General features: G+C 46.9%; 1 long non-coding RNA gene across 1 annotated transcript in view; it reads right to left on the bottom strand.

Annotated features, from left to right (window-relative positions):
• LOC115275276 overlaps positions 1-11269 on the bottom strand; it is a 54618-nt gene extending 43349 nt beyond the window's left edge. Inside the window, exon 1 of the long non-coding RNA XR_003901460.1 lies at positions 10180-11269. This is a non-coding gene — a long non-coding RNA (uncharacterized LOC115275276). The remainder of the gene's footprint in view (positions 1-10179) is intronic.
• Positions 11270-20951: the final 9682 nt, after the last annotated feature.

Genomic DNA, 20951 nt, shown 5'->3' with positions numbered 1-20951 from the left:
TCCTCATAGTAGTAGCAGCTAATATTTATTGAGCAACTGTGCCCCAAGCCTGACACTAAATATCTCTGTACACCATCTCCATTCACGTTCACGACAATCATAGAAAGGCAAATCCATCATCCCCATTGTGCAGATGAGGCAGTTGAGGGCCTGAGGCCTAAAGAGAGTGGCTTGCCCAAGGCCACACGAAGCGGCCGAGGAACTAGCATGGGTGTCCGGGCGCTTACTATGGAGCTCGGAGCTCCAGACTCCTTCCCGAGGACGTCCCCGCCAGGAGCCGTGAGAAAGGACGTGACCTGCCCACTTCTGGCTGTTTTGTTTCGCCTTCCGCACGTGCCCACCTACGGCAAGGCTCCTCTTGCCATTCCCGCCCCTTGGTAAACTGAGTCAGAACGTAGTTGTGCCTCCAACACCACCAGAGCCTAGAGAGAGCTCCGAGAGAGGCTTGTTAATGCTTCTGCAGAATCTCACTCTGGGGGGGCTCCTGGGGGGCTCAGTCAGCTGAGCATCCAACTTCGGCTCAGGTCATGATCTCAGGGTTCATGGGTTCGAGTCCTGCGTCGGGCTCTGTGCTGACAGCAACCTCAGAGCCTGGAGCCTGCTTCTGATTCTCTGTCTCCCTCTCTCTCTGACCCTTCCCTGCTCACGCGGTCTCTCTCTGTCTCTCAAAAAGAAACAAAAAACATAAAAATAATTTTTTAAATCTCACTCTGGGATGAAGAGGAAGCCTGAGGCCAGGAGACTTGTGTTGGGGAAATTCAACGCATCATCAGCTGGAATCCAGGGGGTCGATTTACAAGACTCCTGGTCTAGGGAGAAGGGGGGGTGCGTGTGCGTGTGCATGTGTGTGTGTGTGTGTGTGTGTGTGTGTGTGCATGTGCGCACATGTCTGGCTCATGTGAAATATGTCCACAACCAACAGATCCGAATGGGAAAAAGGGCCACCCAGCCCAGGGAACACAACCCAGAGAAGACTCCTGCGACTTCTCCCCACACCTTCCCGAAAGCCCGAGGCCACGTTCTGCTTATACGTCACTCTGGTTCTAGAACCATGTCTGGCCCGCAGGGTAGCTGCTCTTTGAATTTGTGGAGCCAGTGGCTACAGGCAGCGGGGTGGGAGGTTCTCCGCCTGAGCGCTTGAGCCCAGCTCCCTGCCTCAACTTGGGGATAGATGAAGGAAGGATGGTTCCAAGATGAAGGGAGGAAACATTCATGTTCCAAGTTCAAAGTAAGCTTTCTGTTATTCTTTGTCACATGTAACTGAAAAGGAAATAGGCTCACAAGGCTGAATGATTTTGCCAATGATCATGCCGCTAGAAAGCACCAGACCTTCGATTTGAACTGGGGCCTCCATGTGCTCGCTTCAACAGCACATGCACTGAACTTGGGCCTCCTGACTCCTCTCCCAGGGCTCTTTCTACTACACATTAGCAAACGGACAACCAGAAGTCAATGCACACGTCTTCACTGCAGCCCAAGAATCCTAACCATCACCACCAATGACAAAAACCATAAGAACTGGGTTAATAACACACATTAGGAGCTCACCACGTGCCAAATACCAGTCTGTCTACTTAAAATGTATGATCTCAAGGGATCTTTGCCCAGAAACCTATGGAATGGGATCTATTATCATCCTTATTTTATACTTACAGAAACAAGACCCAGAAGCATGAACAAGCCTGTTTACACACCTGCGAAGGGGCTGCATGGAAGTTCAAACTCAGGAGTTCAGACTTCACAGCACAGGGGCTGTTCTCCAGCCTGGAGGTCAGTTTGGTCCCGGCATCACGCAACTGGCCTGTGGCTGTCACCAAGTCGATGATAATAGCAATCATGGCCTTTCTGGGACTTTTAACATTTTTATTTTAAGAGAACTTCACAGCCTTTTGGCAAAAATTTCTGGTTTGCAGACCCAGGTGTTTTGATGTTCTGTCTCCATGGGGAGAGGGCTTGGCTCCTAAAACTCTTGGCCTGTCTCTGCCCTTTATCCTCTGGACTCCAGGGAAGGAGGAGTGATTTCACCAGAAGGAGAATTTGGGAAGAAGAGACCTGTCCTCTGTTGCTTGTGTCCTTGTGGAAGAGCGGGGTGTTCTGGAAGCTCGTGTTCTCCTGAGCTGGGGGGTCAGTGTCCGGAGGCCCCCGGCCCACAGACATCCGGACCTATCCACAATAAGGGTGACACGTGGGCTCCGATCTGTGGGGCTGAGTGACCTCCCCTCCGCCCCCAGAGCTCATCTGTTGGGACCTAGTCCCATTTTGATTGTCTTTAGAGGTGGGGCCTTTGGAGAGTAATCAGGTCACAAAGATGAATCCCCAAGAATGGAATTAAAGTCCTTTCTACAAGAGACCCAGAGCGCTTCCTCGCCCGTCCCGCCAGGTGGGGGGACACGTTGAGAAGTGGGCAACCTGGGAGGGGTCCTCCCCTCACCAGGAGGGCAGCTGATCTCCCACTACCAGTCTCCGGAACCGCCAGGAGGAAAGTTCTGTGGTTTATAAGTCACCCAGTCTACAAGTGTTTTGTTATAGCGGCTCCAATGGACTAAGACAACTTGTACATCCTTCTATCTTATTTCCCGATTGGTCGAGAACTCGAGCAGGCAAGCTACCGTCTTTTGGACTTCCTCAAGACCCAATGCAGGGAAGCCACTTTTAGCGAAATGCAGTGTCGGTGTATCGGTGGGAGCAATGATTCAGCACTGGGGATGTGTTTTCTTTTTCTCATTCACTTATTTATCCCACATTTACTGGCTAAGCTCCTACTGTGTGCCTGGCACTTCACTAGGGACCATTTAAGTAAGGATGAGCCTTTGCAAGGGGGAGCAGAGGGCCAAATCAAGACCGAAAGGAGCTCCCACTTACAACCCTTCTCCGGGAAGTTGAGCAAGAAGGGGAAGGGAGACGGGATGTCAGCTGTTTTCAGGGTGCTTGATGTCCATTTCCCACTCCATGGGTTACGGCATCCTGATTTTCCTTTGGAGGTCACCCGCTTTATTGTGAGCCCCTCCAGGCGGACTGTCAGTCACGGTACCCGCCCCCTCCCCTGGCCAAGGGATGAGTCCACGGTCAAGATAAAGCCTCAAACTCTCCATGCGGGGCTGGTGAATCTTCACCAGGGTGGTTGATGCAGGGCAGAAAGTGCATTGCGGCTCCCCCTTTCCAGAAGAAAGTCCTTGAGAAGCCTTGCTCCCTAGACACATGAGATTGGTTTAGCTCTTTCCTCCCTCCCTCTCTGCTTCTCTCTTTCTTGCTTAGCTCTCAATTCTCCATCTGTGAGTTTCTCAATATCAGCCCAGTAAATTGTTGTCAGCATAAGTCAGCCAGAACGGGTTGCGCGTGGAAGAGAGAAATCCCATCGCAATGGTCTGCACATGGACTGTAAGGATTAGAACTGTGTGTTCAATGCCTTGAGGAACTTGAGATTAAGGGGAGACTTTCAAATTTAGGGTCAAGGAGGCCTTGTGGCTCGCTGATTAAGAGCACAGGCTCTTGAGTCAGCACTTCCTGGATATAAAACCCAGGTTCTGCCGTTTGTTGGTTATTGGCTGGTGTGGGACACATTTCCTAACTTCCCAAGCCTCAGGTCCTCATCAGTGAATATAGGATAATAATAGCACCTGGCTCCCAGGGCTGGCAATGCGGTGAAGCACGGAATAACCTTTGGCTGTTATTTTAGTGATTATTCTTCAAGATTTCTTCTGAGAAGTCATACAAAACAGGAATGTAAATTGCAAAAAAAGACGCCGGGAGGCACTGGAGAAAGCCTTCCTCCAAAGGGGATGTTTATTTCAGAGACGCACAGGGGGACGCTTGACCAGCTGTTTTCCAGGAAATCATCCACGACCCAGGGCGAGCTCTAAATTTTAAGTGACCAGCCAGTGTCAAAGGATCAGAAAGGGAAGAAAACACACTAAGATGATGTAATACTCCACCCACACACTGCATAAATTCTGAGGTCTCCCGGATTTAATGGGAATCCTGAATCTGGATGTGTTTCCCATCTCCATTAGGCCGAGGACCAACCCCATTAGCCATATTCTATTGGCAGCGAATTATGCTTTTAATAGTCAATATCAGAAACCAAGCACTGAGGCTCCCGAGAATCTTGGAAACAGTAAGATGTATGTGATTAATCCATATTCAGTGGCTCAGGGCCTTTGCACTGGAAGTTTTTTCTGCTGCAAATATTTCCCCAGCACCTTCGCCTTCCTTTTCCCTGTTCACCTCAACCTTCTTATCTCAGCTCAAATGTCACCTCCTCCAAGAAGTGCTCTGGGTTCTCTCTAGTGGAACTCCCCTCTCTGTTCTCTGTGTTTCTTTCCCAGCGGTACTAAGTTTGTGATGAGATGTTTTGGTGATCGTTGGATCGGTGGCTTTTCCCAAGTAGACCGCGAGATTCAGACGGGCAGAGAACTGGTCTGTTCTGCTCCCCTCTAAAGAACGGAGTAGATTTGGTTCTAGACCCGCAATCCTATTCTATTCACCTTTGTTCATTTCATGACTTTGGTAAACGTCTTCTGATTATCATTCATTCACTCAACAAGGACTTAAATCCTTAGCATGTTATTCAATGATGAACGTCATCATCAGTTCATTCCTTGAATTATTAATTCATTAATAATCTAGAAATGCTTACAATCTGCCAGGCACTGAGCAGTGAGGACACAGCCATTACAAAAAGAGGGGAAAAAACCCCACCCTCACAGAACTCGCACTGTAGTGGGAGGGCGTCATCGATGAAAACACAAACAGACACATGTCCCAGGAGACATAGGTGCTTAGGAGAATAGTAAGTAGGGAAGAGAAATGGAAGGATTCGGGCTGGAGGGCATTGGGGGGCACTGTTTTATTTTATTTCATTTTTAAAGTTTATTTATTTAGTTTGGAAGAGAGGGAGAGGGAAAATAAATGGGGGACCTGACACGGGGCTCGAACTCATGAACTGCAAGACCATGACCTGAGCTGATGTCGATGCTTAACCGACTGAGCCACCCAGGTGCCTACAACTTTAAAGAGAAATGCTGGAGAAGACCTCACTAAACAGAGACCTCCACCAAGGAGGGAACACAGCATGAGGCAACCAGAGAGAAGGGAACATTCCAGAAAGAAAGTGACAGGTGCCAAGAGCCTGCAAGAGCTTACAGAAAGGAGAATCCGGGATGATGCTGATGTTGGTGTGAGTGGCTGGCTAGAGGCTAGCACGGCTCAGGAGAGAAGGGACAGCAAGGGAAGAATCCAAGTCCTGTTGGGCCACCTTGAATTTGAAATTAATGAGGAAGTAGGAACAGGGAGACACATATTGGGTCTACTTTTTTTGAGATTATTTAGTTATGGGGTGCCTGGGTAGCTCAGTCGGTTGAGCATCCAACTTCGGCTCAGGTCATGATCTCATGGTCTGTGAGTTTGAGCCCTGCTTCAGATCTTGTCTCCCTCTCTCTCTGCCCCTCCCCTGCTCATGCTCTGTCTCTCTTTGTTTCTCAATAATAAATAAAAACATTAAAAAATGTATTTAAAAAGATTATTCATTTATTTTGAGAGAGAGAAAGAGAGCATGAGTGGGGGAGGGCCAGAGAGAGAGAGAGAGAGAGAGAGAGCGAGCGAGCGAGTGAAAGCTAGAGAGTGGGAGAGAATCCCAAGCAGGCTCAGCCTATCAGCAAAGAGCCTGAGGGGGGGCTCGAACTCATGAATCGTGAGATCATGACCTGAGCCAGAATCTAAGAGTCAGACACTTAACCCACTGAGCCCACCAGGCACCCCCATGTTGGCTTTATTTTCGAATGTTATTAAAATTTTACACACACACAAAGTAGTGAGCACAATGAAATATCAGGCTGAGGGATTTCCCGAAGTGATGTGGCGTGTGATCAGCTCCTGCCCCAGAAGGTCCTTGTGCCCCCCCTGGTCACTATTCCTCCCACGGGAACCACTGACCACCCGGCATGACAGATACGTTTTATTGGCATTTAAAATTTTTTTTTTAATATTTTTCATTTATTTTTGAGAGAGAGACAGAGTATGAGCAAGGGAAGGGCAGAGAGAGAGAGGGAGACACCGAATCTGAAGCAGGCTCCAGGCTCTGAGCGGTCAGCACAGAGCCCGACGCGGGGCTCGAACTCACAAACCGCGAGATCACGACTGGAGCATAAGTCAGCTGGTTAAATGACTGAGCCACCCAGGCGCCCCTTATTGGCATTTTTAAACCCATGATTAAGAGATAACAATCAGAGGGGCATTGGCTCCGGTCATTCTAAGAAAAATGCCTCCGTCTCTTCTTTCTGTTAGACTGAATAAGATTTCTATTCGTTTTGTTTTGCTCCCTTTTGTTGTTTGCAATTATGAGGTCTGCTTGTTTGCTGTTCTCCCCTTCTTCCCGGGGTGAGGTGCTAATGTGGGGTGTGGGCAGTCACCTCCGTCCGGACCCCTCATCCTGACCTCTGTGAGCCGGGCCAGCAAACCACAAGACAGGGTCAAGCTGCAAGCCTACTCCCTGCTTTCAGGAAGCCGGTCCCCTGCCCAGCCCTTCCCCGTCCCCAGCCCCCCCGTGGGCTTCGCTCTCCCGTCCAACCCCAGCAGATGGTGCCTCTTAAGGCATCGCTGCTCGTTTATAGTCCTTGCAGGGCTCATTTTCATGTTTTATGAAACTACAGCCAACTTCATTCCATCCTGAAAATGAATATCTTCTCTCTCTCTGTTTCTCTGTGTGTGTGTGTCCCCCTCCCTCTCACTATGTCCACTGATTGCTTCTTTTGGAAATAATTCCCCTCACGCTTTGCCTCCCTAGAGCACTGACTCCCGGGAGAAGGAACCAGACCACTGCTCAGGCCGCACAGAATGGACAGGCCGGCGACGGGACGCAGGGGCCTCGGAGTCACTGGAAGACGATGAAGTCACACCTGCCGAACACAAGGGCTCGTCTTTTTCATCTGATTTTCCTTCTCAGGAGACCCTGGTCCCGGGAGAACTGTTTTCACCTCCCCGGCTCTGCACACACGTTTTCTACGTGATATTAACTAGTGACCTGTAAGTGTCCCACATCCTGCGGTGCTCTGGACTCACTGGCCTCATTTACACACACACACACACACACACGAGTCTGTACTAGCTGACTGCTGGCAAACGAAAACAACTTTAGTGTGGCTCTGTCTCCTTCTTTTAAACAGGTTAACTGAGATACAATTTACACACCCTAAAACTCACTTAAAGCGTGTTCTTTCATGACTTTCCATTTATTTACTGGGTTGTGCGTTAGCCATTTCTTCTTGAAAAATGGGGCCGCTGGGTGGGCATTTTGACCCCGCAGACTTCCCACTTTGAAAGGTGACATCTCAATAGAGAGCAGAATCTGCCCCCTCCCCCCCCATTTCCACCCACCCACACACACACCCCCAAAGTTGTTTTATTCATTTTGCCATTTACAGCCTACTTCCTGTGTTTTGAGTCAGAGCTGCTCAGGACTGTTTCCCAGGAGCCGTGGTGCCTAGTTTCTGCACTAATAACACGCTTCTTTTGTGTTGGAGGGGTTTTCTCCCTGGTTTTTTTGTTATTTAGAGCCCTCTGCTGTTTCCCTTATCTGCTGGGCTGGAGAGACCCAATGAAAGGCATCTGTGTGGCCGGATGGACTCTGCGGAAGTAGTTGGTGCTGGGAGCCAAGTGTGAACGTTGGTAGCGTTCTGACTTGGGTCGTTACAAGGAAGATGGTAGGAAAACGAATAGGGCACAGAGCCCTAGAACTTCTTCCTGATATTAAAATGTTAATCGATACTTTTGCTCTGAGTTCTCTGTCTCTACTTCCTCATTTAAAGAATAGAATTTAAAATAACCACTGCAGGGGCGCCCGGGGAGGGGGGCGGGTCAGTAGGTTAAGTAGCCGACTTCAGCTCAGGTCAGGATCTCGCAGTCGGTGGGTTCGAGCCCTGCGTCGGGCTCTGTGCTGACAGCTCGGAGCCTTGAGCCTGATTCCCATCCTGTGTCTCCCTCTCTCTCTGACCCTCGCATGCTTACACTCTGTCTCTATGTTTCAAAAATAAAATAAACGTTTAAAAACTTTTTTTAAATAATAACTAATTCAGGAGATTTGCTTGAGAGTCGCGTGAGCTCATTTACATGAAAACTCCTTAGAACACAATGTTTTTAATCTATAAATATTCATTGCATATGCGTTTGCATCAGGAGCTTCACGAAGGGTATAAGAATTCTGTCTCTGTGAAGGGACATTAACAAAAACGTAGTGGCTGCTGTCAGGTATGTTCCAGCTCAGGCTCTCACTCAGCAAATTCGTACAAGTAGGGCGTGCTGGGTGCCGGGCATTGGGGATTATAATGGTGGACAGGCAGGGAGAGTCAGGTGGAGGAGAGAAAGATGTTCACCATGTAGTCAAACAAATAAATATCTAAGTACAAACTGTGCTAGGGTTGTGGGAGAAACTTCTGCTGTGTGTGCGTATTCAAAAAAATTGTAAGAGAATGTATATTTTGCTAATAAACTTATCCCTGAAAGCATAGAAAAAATTTCTGGAGCAATCCATGAAAAATTGGTTACAAGTGTTTCTTTTTGTGGTAGGAGCCACAAAAGTAGATAGAGGAAGGTGTCTACTTTTTATTCTATACGTGTCTATAAAATCTGAAGTCTCTAACCACAAGCACATATTTTTATTGTTTATTTGCTTGTTTAAACGTCAGTAGACCTTCTTGAAGCAATAGACTGAGAGTCCATATTGATTTTCTTCATTAGACTTTTCTTTATTCAAAAACCAGACCTGTTATTTAAAATGAATAAATGATTAACTGCTTCCAATAGTTAACTTGTGGTGCCAAACCAATTAAATGGTGCAGGTAAAATTATTATACTTGAAAAGACAAAGGTCATTTACAAGAGTGCAAGAATTCATCAACCTACACCAAGGTGTTCCCAGCCCACTCATGCCCACAAGGCTTGCCCAGACAATAACGTTCTTATTCAACAGGTATTTATGGAGTGCCTACTGTGTACCCGGTGTGACTCAGGGCACTGGCGGGTAAAACCAACACTCGCGGAGCTACAGCCTACTCTCCGGTTGCAAGAAAGGTCTACCCATATCTGTTTCTGATCATGCCAATCCAATACACGTTATACATAAATCAAGCAAATCAAATATACAATATATAATATATAAGTATATAAAAACAGACGTATTATGAAGAAGAAGTGAAGCAGGGCTGGGGGGCGAGGGACCAAGGGAGGTGGGCAGTGCTTTTCGGTGATTATATAGAATACATTTTGTGGTCGCGTTTGCTATAGACAAGGGCCAGGGGCGGGGCCGAGGAGATGACGCGTCAGCAGGGACCTGGATGGGGGGAGGGGAGCAGGGGCCACGGAAGAATGTTCGCTGCCCGAGGGACCAGTAAAGGCCCTGATACGGGAGCACAGAGAACCGGGAAGTTGAGCGGTGAGCACACGACGGGTACACCATTCTGTCCACCTGTTCCAGACAGCTCATAATCTAAGGCTTTTTTTTTTTTTTTTTTCAGAAAGTAAAAATTGAACACTGATAGCGTTATTATCTTTGTGTGTCTAGGCCTCAATATGCTATTCTGGACTTTGCTCCTCTCTGTGAGACGTTAAATAAAAACAGTCGATGTGAACTATAAACACCAGAGAAACAGAAGTACAGTAAAACCTTGGTTTGCGAGCCTAAGTCGGTCCGGAAACGTGCTTGTAATCCAAAGCACCTGTGTATCAGGACGGATTGCAAGAACCATCGGCTTGGTCATGATCACGTGACACTCGGCATTACGTACTATTTGTTTTGCAAGTTACTCTCATTCCCTGGTTTTACTGTATATCTTTTTTGTAAACAAATATTTATATTTCAATACACTCCTTAAACTTGCTCTAGCCGTAATACATTTTCTATCTATGGCCCTAAAAGTATCTCATGAAATCCACGTGTTTTATTACTGCAGTACATGCCCATTTTTAGACACTGAAATTAACTTAGTAACTATTATTCCGGGCCATTATGACAAGGATTCTGAAAGTTTTAATCCACTTCAGCAGGAGGGGGACTGGGTCGGGCAGGTGAAACCACCTACTACTTACAGTAAAATAACAAAACATTATAAAGCCACTGGTGAGGCTCACGATAAGCCTCATCTGACGGAGCACCTTGGAATGTGCTTCTCATCCTGCAGCGGGACTCACCTGCCAGAGGAAGGGCTGGCTCGTAAGTTTTCTCTGAGTCCTTTGAGGTCACACTCCCTTTCCTTCTCTCCTTCCGGGTTCTCAGTGATGGCTGTGTGACCAGTCACTGTTACTATCACTGGTTGAGCATGAACTTTACCTCCACGTCTCAAACAGGGTTTCTGTGGGTGGGCTGTTCTAGAACACCGGTTCACAGCCAGAGGTGATCCAGACCAGGGGAGCTTTGGCAGCGCTGGGAGACGCTTCTGCTCATCACACTGTGCGGCTGGCATTAGCGGGCGGAGGCCGGGGATGCTGGCAGACACCGTGTGGTGCCCGGACCACCCCCCAGTCCCAGCCCCCCACACACACGAAGAACGATGCCGCCCCAAATTTTATCAGTGGTGCTGAAGCTAAGAGCCTCCGATCTCGAGAAATTGGAAGAGATGAAGAAGGCAGACAGTGAGTGGAGGGCACTGCTGCTTTAGGAGGCCCACGAGGTATTTCCCACCGAGAAAAGCACAGCCGCTCTGGTCTTAGCTGATGCTGATTCTCTTCCGTTGATTATTCTTGATTATCCCCAAACACCTGGGGGTGCAACTGAACCTCAGGGTAGGAGACAAGCACGAGGGACTAAACTGGAGGTGCACAGACACGGGCCAAAACCGTTGGCGTATTTTCTGCTCTAAGTCTTCAGCTCCTTGGTTTCATTCAAGGGACAACACGGTTGGTCTGCATCCAGCAGTCAGCAGCAAAGTAAACTTTTTTCCTTGGAGTCTTTTGTTTCCAAATCAAAGGGAAACAAAGAACATGGGGCCCCATTCAAGCAGTTTCAAATGACTCTCATATAAACGTGGGAGCAATAGTTGAGCCATTTATAATGTATAGTGATGAAAAAGCATACTTATTAACCTCATAAACATTCTATAAAAGTACAAGGGAGACTTCATACAGACTATCCAAGTGTCCTTTTAATATAATAGCCCTTTGTACTTTGAACTGTTCATATGTCTACAAAATAGAATCAAGCAGAACAGGCTGGAAGAACACAATCTTCGAGTCTTCTAGAAATGGTGCCACTGAAATATGATTTTGCAGCTTCTTTTTTTTTAATGTTTTTTTAACATTTATTTATTTTTGAGAGCCAGAGAGAGAGAGAGCATGAATAGAGGAAGGGTACAGAGAGAGAGGGACAGAATCCGAAGCAGGCTCCAGGTCCTGAGCTGTCAGCACAGAGCCCGACTCGGGGCTCGAACCCATGATCCGTGAGATCATGACCTGAGCCGAAGTCGGCCGCTTCACCCTCTGAATCACCCAGATGCCCCTATTTTGCAGCTTCTTAACACTCAGAAAGATGAAGGTTTCTAACCCCAACATCAGTTCCACTTAGAAAAGGCACTTTGGACCCGTATTTCACACACTGTCAGAAGAGATTCAAAAGCAGGCTCACTGAACACGGGGGGTTTTTGAAACTGTAACGATGACCCAGGTTTTTTCTTGAAAACACCAACAAAAGGCAGCTTGGCAGGAAGCAGGGATTCGACAAGAGAATGGATTGAAACTTGCCCTCCGCACTGGAAAAAAACTCCCCTGTAAGCAACGGTGGGGCTTGAAATCACCGCCGGCTCCATCGTGGGTCACCATTCACGTGGCCTCCAGCCTGCCTGCAAGGTGTTTTCTCACCCGTAAGTCACCAGCAGCGGCGCCTTGAGTGAGAACCATCCACCGCTCAGAGGAAAGGCAGCCCGCTCTGTCTCTTCGCCCCGTCCTCTCCCGTCTGCGTCTGAGCCATCACTGCTGGGTCCTGTCTGTGTTTTGCGATCCCTCCCTGCCCCAAAGGCCCACGAAGTCTGTCCCCAGAGAAGGTTCTGAGCCCAAAGCCTGCACCGCTTAACCATACTTGTCTGTTTCGTAGCCTGTTGCCCCGCTGACTTCACATTTCTCAGGATCAGGCCAGCTCTGGCAGAACCTCCCTTGGACAGAAAGTTCTGAAGGGGCAGCCTGGGGACCCACACACAGGAGGTTTCTAGAGGAGCCCGGGGTGATGTTTGCTGCCTAAATCCTCGGGCCTCGCTCCAGCCTCCGAGTGGCAGGAACCTCATCAGATGAGCTCAGCCAGCCTTGGGTCTTTTTTTTTTTTTTCTTTTTCTTTTTCTTCTTTGCAAGGGGATCACAGACATTCTGCCCAGGAGAACCTAGAGAGAGAGAAAAACCTCTCTCCTAAAATCTCTCAAGTTTGTTGCCAGTGAGTCAGTACATACCTAACCCCCACCACCGCCACCTCCAAAAAAAAAAAAAAAAAGTTGTCTAACCGGTTTGGCTGTTTCAGCAGCTGCTGCGAGAGAAGTAAACAGAGCCTCACCGCTTCAGTTACGTCTGACTCAGACGTTATTTTCAAGTAAATATTTGTCATTTCGCTGCCGTTGCATTGCGGGCTTTGAACGGGCTAGATGGGCATGTGGTCTTGGATGAACCCTCCCCCCCAGGGTAGCCAGAAGCCTTGGCCCCGCCCACCGTTCTCTGGGCGGAGGGAGGAGGGGGGAGGGGTTGGCGACCCTGAGTCAGGACTTTGCAGTTGCCTTGTCAGACTGGAGCTGAATTGTGAAATGCTCTCTCGCTTTGCCCTCTGGGCTCCTCCCGTCGGCCGGGATTTCTGCCGATCACTGCACATTTCAGTGAATTCGACAAGCAGGCCTTCTCCATCTCTTCCTTCCGGAAGTGGCCAGCCCCAGCCCTGAGATTTCTTTCTGCTCCGATGCTACAAACAAATTGCAGAGGAAGTCAAGTCAAACTTTCCCTTGCCTCTTTTGTTCTCCAACCAGCAATTCAGAAAGCTGAGCCAACTTGGTCGTTTTGGAGGCCTTTGAGAGATTGCTGCTAACTGGCAAAGCAGAAATCCTTGTGGGTTCGGTCTTGTTTTTTGTTTTAAACAAAGAGCCTCCTAAACTTATATTTCCAAAAGAGCAGAAATTTTCTAGAAGTTTCTTTTAAGGCTGTTGTGTTGTTGTTGTTTGAGCCTTTCCAACCCAATGGCTCCCTTCACATCACACAGCTTTCTAATTGTTCTTCCCTTTAGATGTAGATTTCCACCAGGAGAGCAATAATGCCCTTTGCATGGACAAAGGCTAAATCCGAATGAGGCTCTGGTGCCCTAATTCAGGGCCAAGGAAAGCTAACAGGCATGATTCAATAAAGGTGCCAGTCCAAGGCATGCACCAGACAGCAAGGAGACACCGTATCTGTTAAATCTACAGATAGTACTGGAAAAATCACACATAATTAATCCCTTCTCTTAGTGGAGGCTACTTGAAGCTTTATCACCAGCTTGTAAGATTTCATCTCAAGGTTTCACTGATGGCTCTGAGAGCAAGCGTTTTCAAACCTCATAATTTAGACATGCCCACCCCTCCCCTTCTAGTTAGCTAAGAAAAGAAGCTTAGTGAGAAAGGATGAGAGATATATGGCAAATATTTGCAGAGTGGCCCTGAGGTGGCATGTCCCCGTATGAGAAATAAAGAAGATCCGACAGCCCCTTGGAAATCAATATGCCAAGATTGTCCTCCCAGGGCCCTCTCTGGACAGAGGTGAGTAGTCAACTTTCAACAGAGCCCTATGTTCTGGGGAAACATGGTAGGGCTCAAATACAGGCTCAAGATATTCACTGAGTCTCTGTGTTCCCTTCTGTAAAATGGGAATTCGTTTTATACCATAGCACTACTCTTACCCGGGTAAGAAAAAATACATACGGAGAGAGAGACACATGCATGCCTCACTTAACTCAGTGTGTGGCTCATATTAGGCTCTCAACGAAAGGAAGTTATGATGATTCAAATTCATAACGCCATGTGAATTCTTCTGGGTCAGGAAAAACCAGCATTGGCAGAATCTGAACGCAATAGGTACTTGCAAAGTTACTCCTGTGTCAAAGCTTGTTTGCTCCGGCATGATCATCTCCTCCCTCTTTATCTATAAATACATATACACTGTAGATATTTATAGACTGGTAGGTATATGAAATCATTTATGCCAGTTGTAATTGGCTGTGTAATTATTGAACAAACAGTGGATGAAAGGAAAATGTGGGGTTCTGAAAGCTGGCTTTAATTCACGTTTTATCTTATATTCTTTAAACTGTCTATTTACTTGTCTCCGTCCTTCTCTCTGTTGATTATTTTCTAGGCATGAATTTTCCCTCGAGCAACATCAGATGAGAACATCATTTCCCTTGCATTGCAGGAGAGACAAACAGACAACCAGAGGCGGCGTTCTACTCTGAGACCTCCAAGGTAGGGGTCATTGTTAGATGTGTGCACCGTCACTACTCTTGAAGTTTTGATGTAGAAACATGTCATACTTACAGTATACCTGAATCTATCTAAAGCCAATAGACCTATTATGTATGAGGCCATCACTATTTATTGGCAGAATCTAGCAACTGCCTTCAACAAGTTTTATCAGATCCCTACTGTGGGCTGTGTGCTAGGATAAAAGGAGGAATGGTCATCAATGCCGAATTGCCCAGTGCACAGACTGGACATGCGCTTCCAAGTCCAGAAGAGCAGGGGCCCGACCACAGCCTCTGCCTGGAGACCTCAAGGACGACCAGACAATTCAGAAAAGTCCTTTTTAACTTCAGCATACACATGCTTTTACCTATTTGAAAAGCACAACTATAATTTTTTTTTTAGTTTGATTTATTTTAATTTCCATTTGGGTGCAGGTCCTGAGATAGTGGGGATTATTATTCAGAAAATGCGCCTCCCCCACTCCTGCTTTGGGTGGAATATACTTCCGTGCACCGCGGATGTTGCACTTGGCCGTGTGACTTTGTTGGCTAATAGGCTGTAAACGAGCAGGATTCCAGCCAAGCCTTGAAGTGTGTTTGCGAGGTGGCCCACGCTCACTCACACTTCCGACATGGCCATAAAAGGTGTATGCTTGTGCATCCAAGGAGCGTGAAAAGTGCCCGGAGCAGACTTGCACGTTCACGGCCAGGCCAGCCCAGCCTAGAACAGTCTAAGTCATCTGAACACCTACCAACTCGCAGAGGTTTGTGTGACACTAAATACTTACTGTCGTAAGCCAAATAGCTTGGGGATGATTTGTTACGTGGCATTATGATGGCAATGGTTGATGGATGGAGGCCCCATAACACTTCTAGGTCTTAATCCTGCCATGGCCATTCCAAAACAGTTGCAGAAGGTGGGGGGCGGGGAGCACATGCAATTTTAAAAGATCCTTCCAAACCTTGTCTTCCTGATTTGACTTTGTTATGTAAATCAAAGTCAATCATAGCCCTTCAGGCACTAAATGAAATTTGAGGGCCATAATGCTTAAGTGAAGTAGCACATGGTTAAAGAATAAAAGAGGTCTCGAGCGCCTGGGTGGCCCAATCAGTTGGGCATCTGACTTCAGCTCAGGTTATGATCTCATAGTTTGTGAGTTCAAGCCCTACATCGGACTCTGTGCTGACAGCTCAGAGTCTGGAGCCTATTTTGGATTCTGTGGCTCCCCCTTTCTCTGTTCTTCCCTTGCTCATACTGTCTCTCAAAAAATAAATAAGTGTTAAAAATAAAAAAATAAAAGAGGTCTAAGGTACTCATTTATTTATCCAGCACTAGATACAACTTTCATTCCGTAAATGCTTCCTCTAAAAAATAGTTCGCTCGTTAAAGAGATGCTCATAAGTTCTTTTGTAGTAGATCTTGTAGACACAGGATTGAGTCACATGCTTACCATAGGCCAACCACTGTCCTTAGAACTTCACCTAAACAGCTTCTTGGATCCTCAAAATTTAATGTTGGTCACTGCTGATGATCTCCAATTGACAGATACGAAAAATGAGGCACCAAGAGAATAAATGACTTATCCTACTTTCCATGCTTGTAAGGGACAGAGCTGGGGTTCAAACACAGGCTTTCTGATTTCGGAGCCCTCCCACTTACCACACATGGTAGGACATATCTGGTTTTTGTTGACAGGGAACTTACCAAGAAGACCAACCAATCTTTACAAACCACGGGTAGGACCAGGATGGAAAACAAACAAACAAACAAACAAACACAACAAGGAAGTATGATTAAGAACAAAAGAGAGGACCTGATTTGGACAGGAGACCAGAGAAGGCTTCTCTAGTTAGGTGAGGCTGTCTGAAAGATGAAAATGATCAGACAAAAAAATGGCCAGGAGAGAGAAGAATGTTCTGGGCACAAAGAATAGCAGGGGGCGTGTCCTAAGGCAGCCTATCGTTCAGTGTGTATGAGGGATGGAAAAATGGTCAACGCTTCAGTGACACTGAAAAGCCAAGAGTGTGTCTTACTCATTTGCCGTAGAACAGGGGTTAGTCAGCACCTCTGTTTGTAAAGTACCTAATAGTAAAGATTTGGGGCATTATTGGCCTTGAGGTCTCTGTGTCAATGACTCAACTATGACATTAGAGTACAAAAAACCAGACACGGTAGGTAAACAGATGAGTGTGGCTGCATTCCAAAAAAACTGTATCTGGACATTGAAATCGGAATTTCACTGGGAGAAATTCATTCTACAATAGTAAGTACGTGTGTGAAGACACATAGGATTTTCATATTGAGTACATGTCCAACATATCGGGTTGGGATTCTTTTGGAATACAATGGAAATAGTGTGACTTTGGATGCATCTCGACCTTGGAACTCTGGTGAGTTCTCTGTCAAAAGACAATACAAGTCATACCTGTAAGAACAAGAGATAATTTTGAATAAAAGTAAGGACACGCTATTTAAGGGTTTTGTTAAGTTAATTAATTTATTTTTGAGAGAGAGAGAGTACATAAGTGGGGAGGGGCAGAGAGAGAGGGAGACACAGAATCTGAAGACAGGCTCCAGGCTCCGAGCCGCCAGCACAGAGCCCAACCCGGGGCTCGAACCCTCGAACCGAAGTATTATGACTTCAGCCAAAGTCAGACGCTTCATCAGCTGAGCCACCCAAGTGCCCCACGCTATTGGGTTTTTTAATTGTTGTGTTAGAATTCTCTAGCAAAACAGAAACAATAGAATGCATATGTTTAGGGAGAGGGTTCATAGAAAGAATCAGCTCACACAGTTGTGGAGGCCGTGGGGGCTCACGATTTGCCATCTTCAGGCTAGGAGAGCTCCTGTAACTGAGTCTGAGCTCAATGCCCTGAGCGCCCGGAGCACTGGGGGCAGGTAAAGATTGATGGCAGCTCATGCCACCAGGCAGGAAGGGCCAAATTCTGCCTTCCTTTGCCTTTTTGTTCTAGGCAGGCCTCCCGCAGATCAGACAATGTCCAGCCACACTGGGCCAGGCCAAGAGCTTTCCTGAGTCTCCGGACTCAGATGCTAATTTCATCTGAAAACACCCTCCCAGACACACCCAGAAATAAAGTGAATCAAATATCTGGGTACGCCAGGATCCAGTCAAGTTGACCCATCAAATTGACCCTTACAATCATCTAATCAACATAGAGGAGTAAATGATGCAATCACCCAGAAAAAAAAAAACAAAAAACAAAATCACGTTCTTGCAGGGGCGCCTGGGTGGCTCAATCAGTTAAGTGTCCGGCTTTGGCTCAGGTCATGATCTCACAGATCGTGAGTTCAAGCTCCGCGTCGGGCTCTGTGCTGACAGCTAGTTCATAGCCTAGAGCCTATTTCAGATTCTGTACCTCCCTCTCTCTCTGACCCTCCCTTGCTTGCGCTGTCTCTCTCTCAAAAATAAATAAAAAACATTTAAAAACTTTAAATTAAAAAAACAAAATTACATTCTTGCTAAAATAACATATTGACATAAAACACATTTTCCAAACTTCACAAACTGGTTAGTGGGTATCATCCTTCAAGGAGGATTTAAGATTCATCACCGCCCAAGAAGACCTGAATGACCCTGAAATCTTCAAGAGGTCCTGTATGAAAGAAAACTGACAAATGTTTCCCCATATTTGACAATAATCATCTTAGAAATGTACATCACCGAACTGGTGATGCAAAGGCAAGCCAAATGAAAACTTTCCAAATTGGCAAAAATAAAAATATTTTTCAACTAAAAAAAATTAGTAATTTGTAGTAGCATTTTCTTCTTTAATTCAAATTAAATATTAACTTTTATTATTTTCTTAAGTTTACTTACTGAAAGAGAGAGAGGGAGAGGGAACCAGTGGGGAAGGGGCAGAGCGAAGGAGAGATGGCCAGGCAGGTGCCACGCTGCCCGCAGAGAGCCTGATGCGGGGCTCGAATTCATGAACCAGGAGAGCACAACCTGAGCCGAAGAGGGAGCCACACAGGCGCCCCGTAAATATTAACTTCTATAACTAATTTTGTATTCTTTCATCAGAGAAAGCTTCCCAACTTCAAGGCTTACTAAGCCTGGAACTAGCCGTGATTAGACACCTACTGTATGAGCCACGCATATCTTGATGCTAGAAATAGGGTGACGAACAGAACAGACGATGGTGCTTTTAAAATGTGGCCACAAGTTCATGGACACGTCCCTGCTTCAAAAGGCAGGAGCTATTTGCTTTCGCTTTGAACGTAGGCCGGACCTGAGGACTTGTTGCTGGCGAGTGGAGTATCATGCAAGTGACATTGGGTGGCACTGAAGACCAGCCATCAAACACATTGCCATGTCCCCCTCATTCCTTCCGTCTGGAAGCCACCTGCCACATCATCGGGCCACTCGGGCAGTACTCTGGAAAGGAGCAGAGGCACCCAGCCAACAGTGTGCCACGTGAACCATATTGGAAGGAGATCCTCCAATTTTATTGAGTCAAGCCGTGAGATGCCGGCAGCTCCCGCCAATGCCTTTGACTGCTTGTAAGAGGCCCTGGGCCAAAACCACCCATTCAAACTGCTATCAGGGATTTCTGACCTCAGGACCTGCGTGAAATAAGAAATGTCTGTCGTGTGAAGTTGCTACAGTTGGCGTCAATTCATTACACAGCAAGCAATGAACAAGGTTGCTCTCACATTCTGATGTTTATTTAATAGGCATCAAATAAATGTTCTTTTGAGAAAATGATGAATGACAGTAAGCTAAAGAAATGTAACAAATTATCACTAACTGGTTCATTCACTTATCAGATATTTATTGAGCAGTACCCTATGGTTATCTATGTTCTAGGCATTGAACTAGAAAAACAAACAGGAAAGACAGAAAAGCCTTCCCCTCATGGGGCTTCCAATCTGGTAGAAGAAAGTTTTTGTCCTGTGTCTGACGCTTACTCACCGCAGGACACTGAAATCAAGTGTTCTTGGCCCGGAGAGATGGATTCTCTCCATCTCTCACGACACCCCCCCTTCCTCTCACCCCATCCACCTGCAGCTTTCCCCAGGCTCCCTTGCAACTCGGCAACATGACACAACTCAGACCAACGGAGCACAGACGGGAGGTTGCCGGGCAGATCTGCTGTCCTCGGAAGGACACGACGTCCCTCGTTCCCTGCCCAGAGAGGGCTGTGAGTTTGGCATCCTGCAAATATCAACAAGGGCTGAGACAGCCCCTGAGCTCTGACATTCTTAAGCCCTCGAAACAGAATCGTAACTGCCTGCCTTGTAAGGGACAGAAAAAATAACCTGTTTATTGAAGTCTCTGTCGGGTTATCGTTGGCAGTTGCTACTGAGAGCTTAGAGCATTCCCAACTGACTTAATGAAATTGAAGCAGAGAATCAAGGGCACAAAGCCAATGAATGGAGCGATCAGGAATCAAAACCACCTCCTATGGACCCCCAGATCCGTATCTTCTTCAGGATGCTACATTACCATCATGGTTTCCATGAGTACGAGAAAGATGAAGAAGAAAAACCCTACAGAAAATACATTTCTCTGGTTTCCCTGATTTTATCCAGAGGAACAGGCTATTTGATACTGCCTCAAACCACAGGACATTAAATAACTTTCCAGTTTTTACAAAGACTTAATTGCAAATTTGGGGGGGGTCACAGAAAGGACTAAGGAGTTCCTTAATGGTGATGATGTTGTTGGAAATGTGCTAACCGTGGATACATCTTTGAGAGGAGTTAAAAAAGAGAGACGCCAATTCTTGAGGGGCCCTTCAGCTTTATATTTATGGGGCACTTACCCTGTGCCTCGTGATTTAGTTCCACTGTCTCACTTAATCTCTCTGTCTCCCAGCAAACTGAGCCCGGCACCTCGTTCTGCAGCTCAGAGAGGTGCAGCCGCTTGCACAGGGGGTTCAGCTTGTGGTCAGGCTCGGGGTTGAACTCTGGTCTGCCAGGCCGGAGCCTGGACCGTTGCCCATTAGGGAGAAGGGATAGCAAAATATGTCCACATGTGATGTAGGATAAGTGATTCTGGATCTGGTAGCAACTATGACAGTTTGTCCAGGAAGGAATAAAGTTCGGGGGGCACCTGAGTGGCTCAGTTGCTGGAGCATCCAACTCCTGCTCAGGTTATGATCTCACGGTCCATGAGTTCAAGCCTCACGTCCGGCTCACTGCTGTCAGGGCAGAGCCCGCTTCAGATCTTCGGTCTCCCTCTCTCTCTCTCTCTCTCTCTCTTTCTCTCTCTCTGCCCCTTCCCCACTTGCACTCTCTCAAAAATAAATAAAAACATTAAAATTAAAAAAGCATAAAGTTTGGGACATGTTCTGGTGGAAGATATTGGGGTGAAATAAGCATTGGTCAGTTCCTGCACCCGTCCCATCTGGCTTAGACGTTAGACGAGGCTCACAGCCTCTCGGAGCCTGTTTCCTCCGCTGTAAAATGAATATAATACTAACACCAACCTCGCAGTGGTTCTGAGGACTCAGTGGGACAGAGTTACTGGACCCGGGGCAGGTG

This window comes from Suricata suricatta, chromosome 12 (assembly GCF_006229205.1).
Source record: "Suricata suricatta isolate VVHF042 chromosome 12, meerkat_22Aug2017_6uvM2_HiC, whole genome shotgun sequence".
NCBI lineage: Eukaryota > Metazoa > Chordata > Mammalia > Carnivora > Herpestidae > Suricata > Suricata suricatta.
The sequence above is the reverse complement of the archived record's forward strand: the minus strand, read 5'-3'. Positions and strand labels throughout refer to the sequence as shown.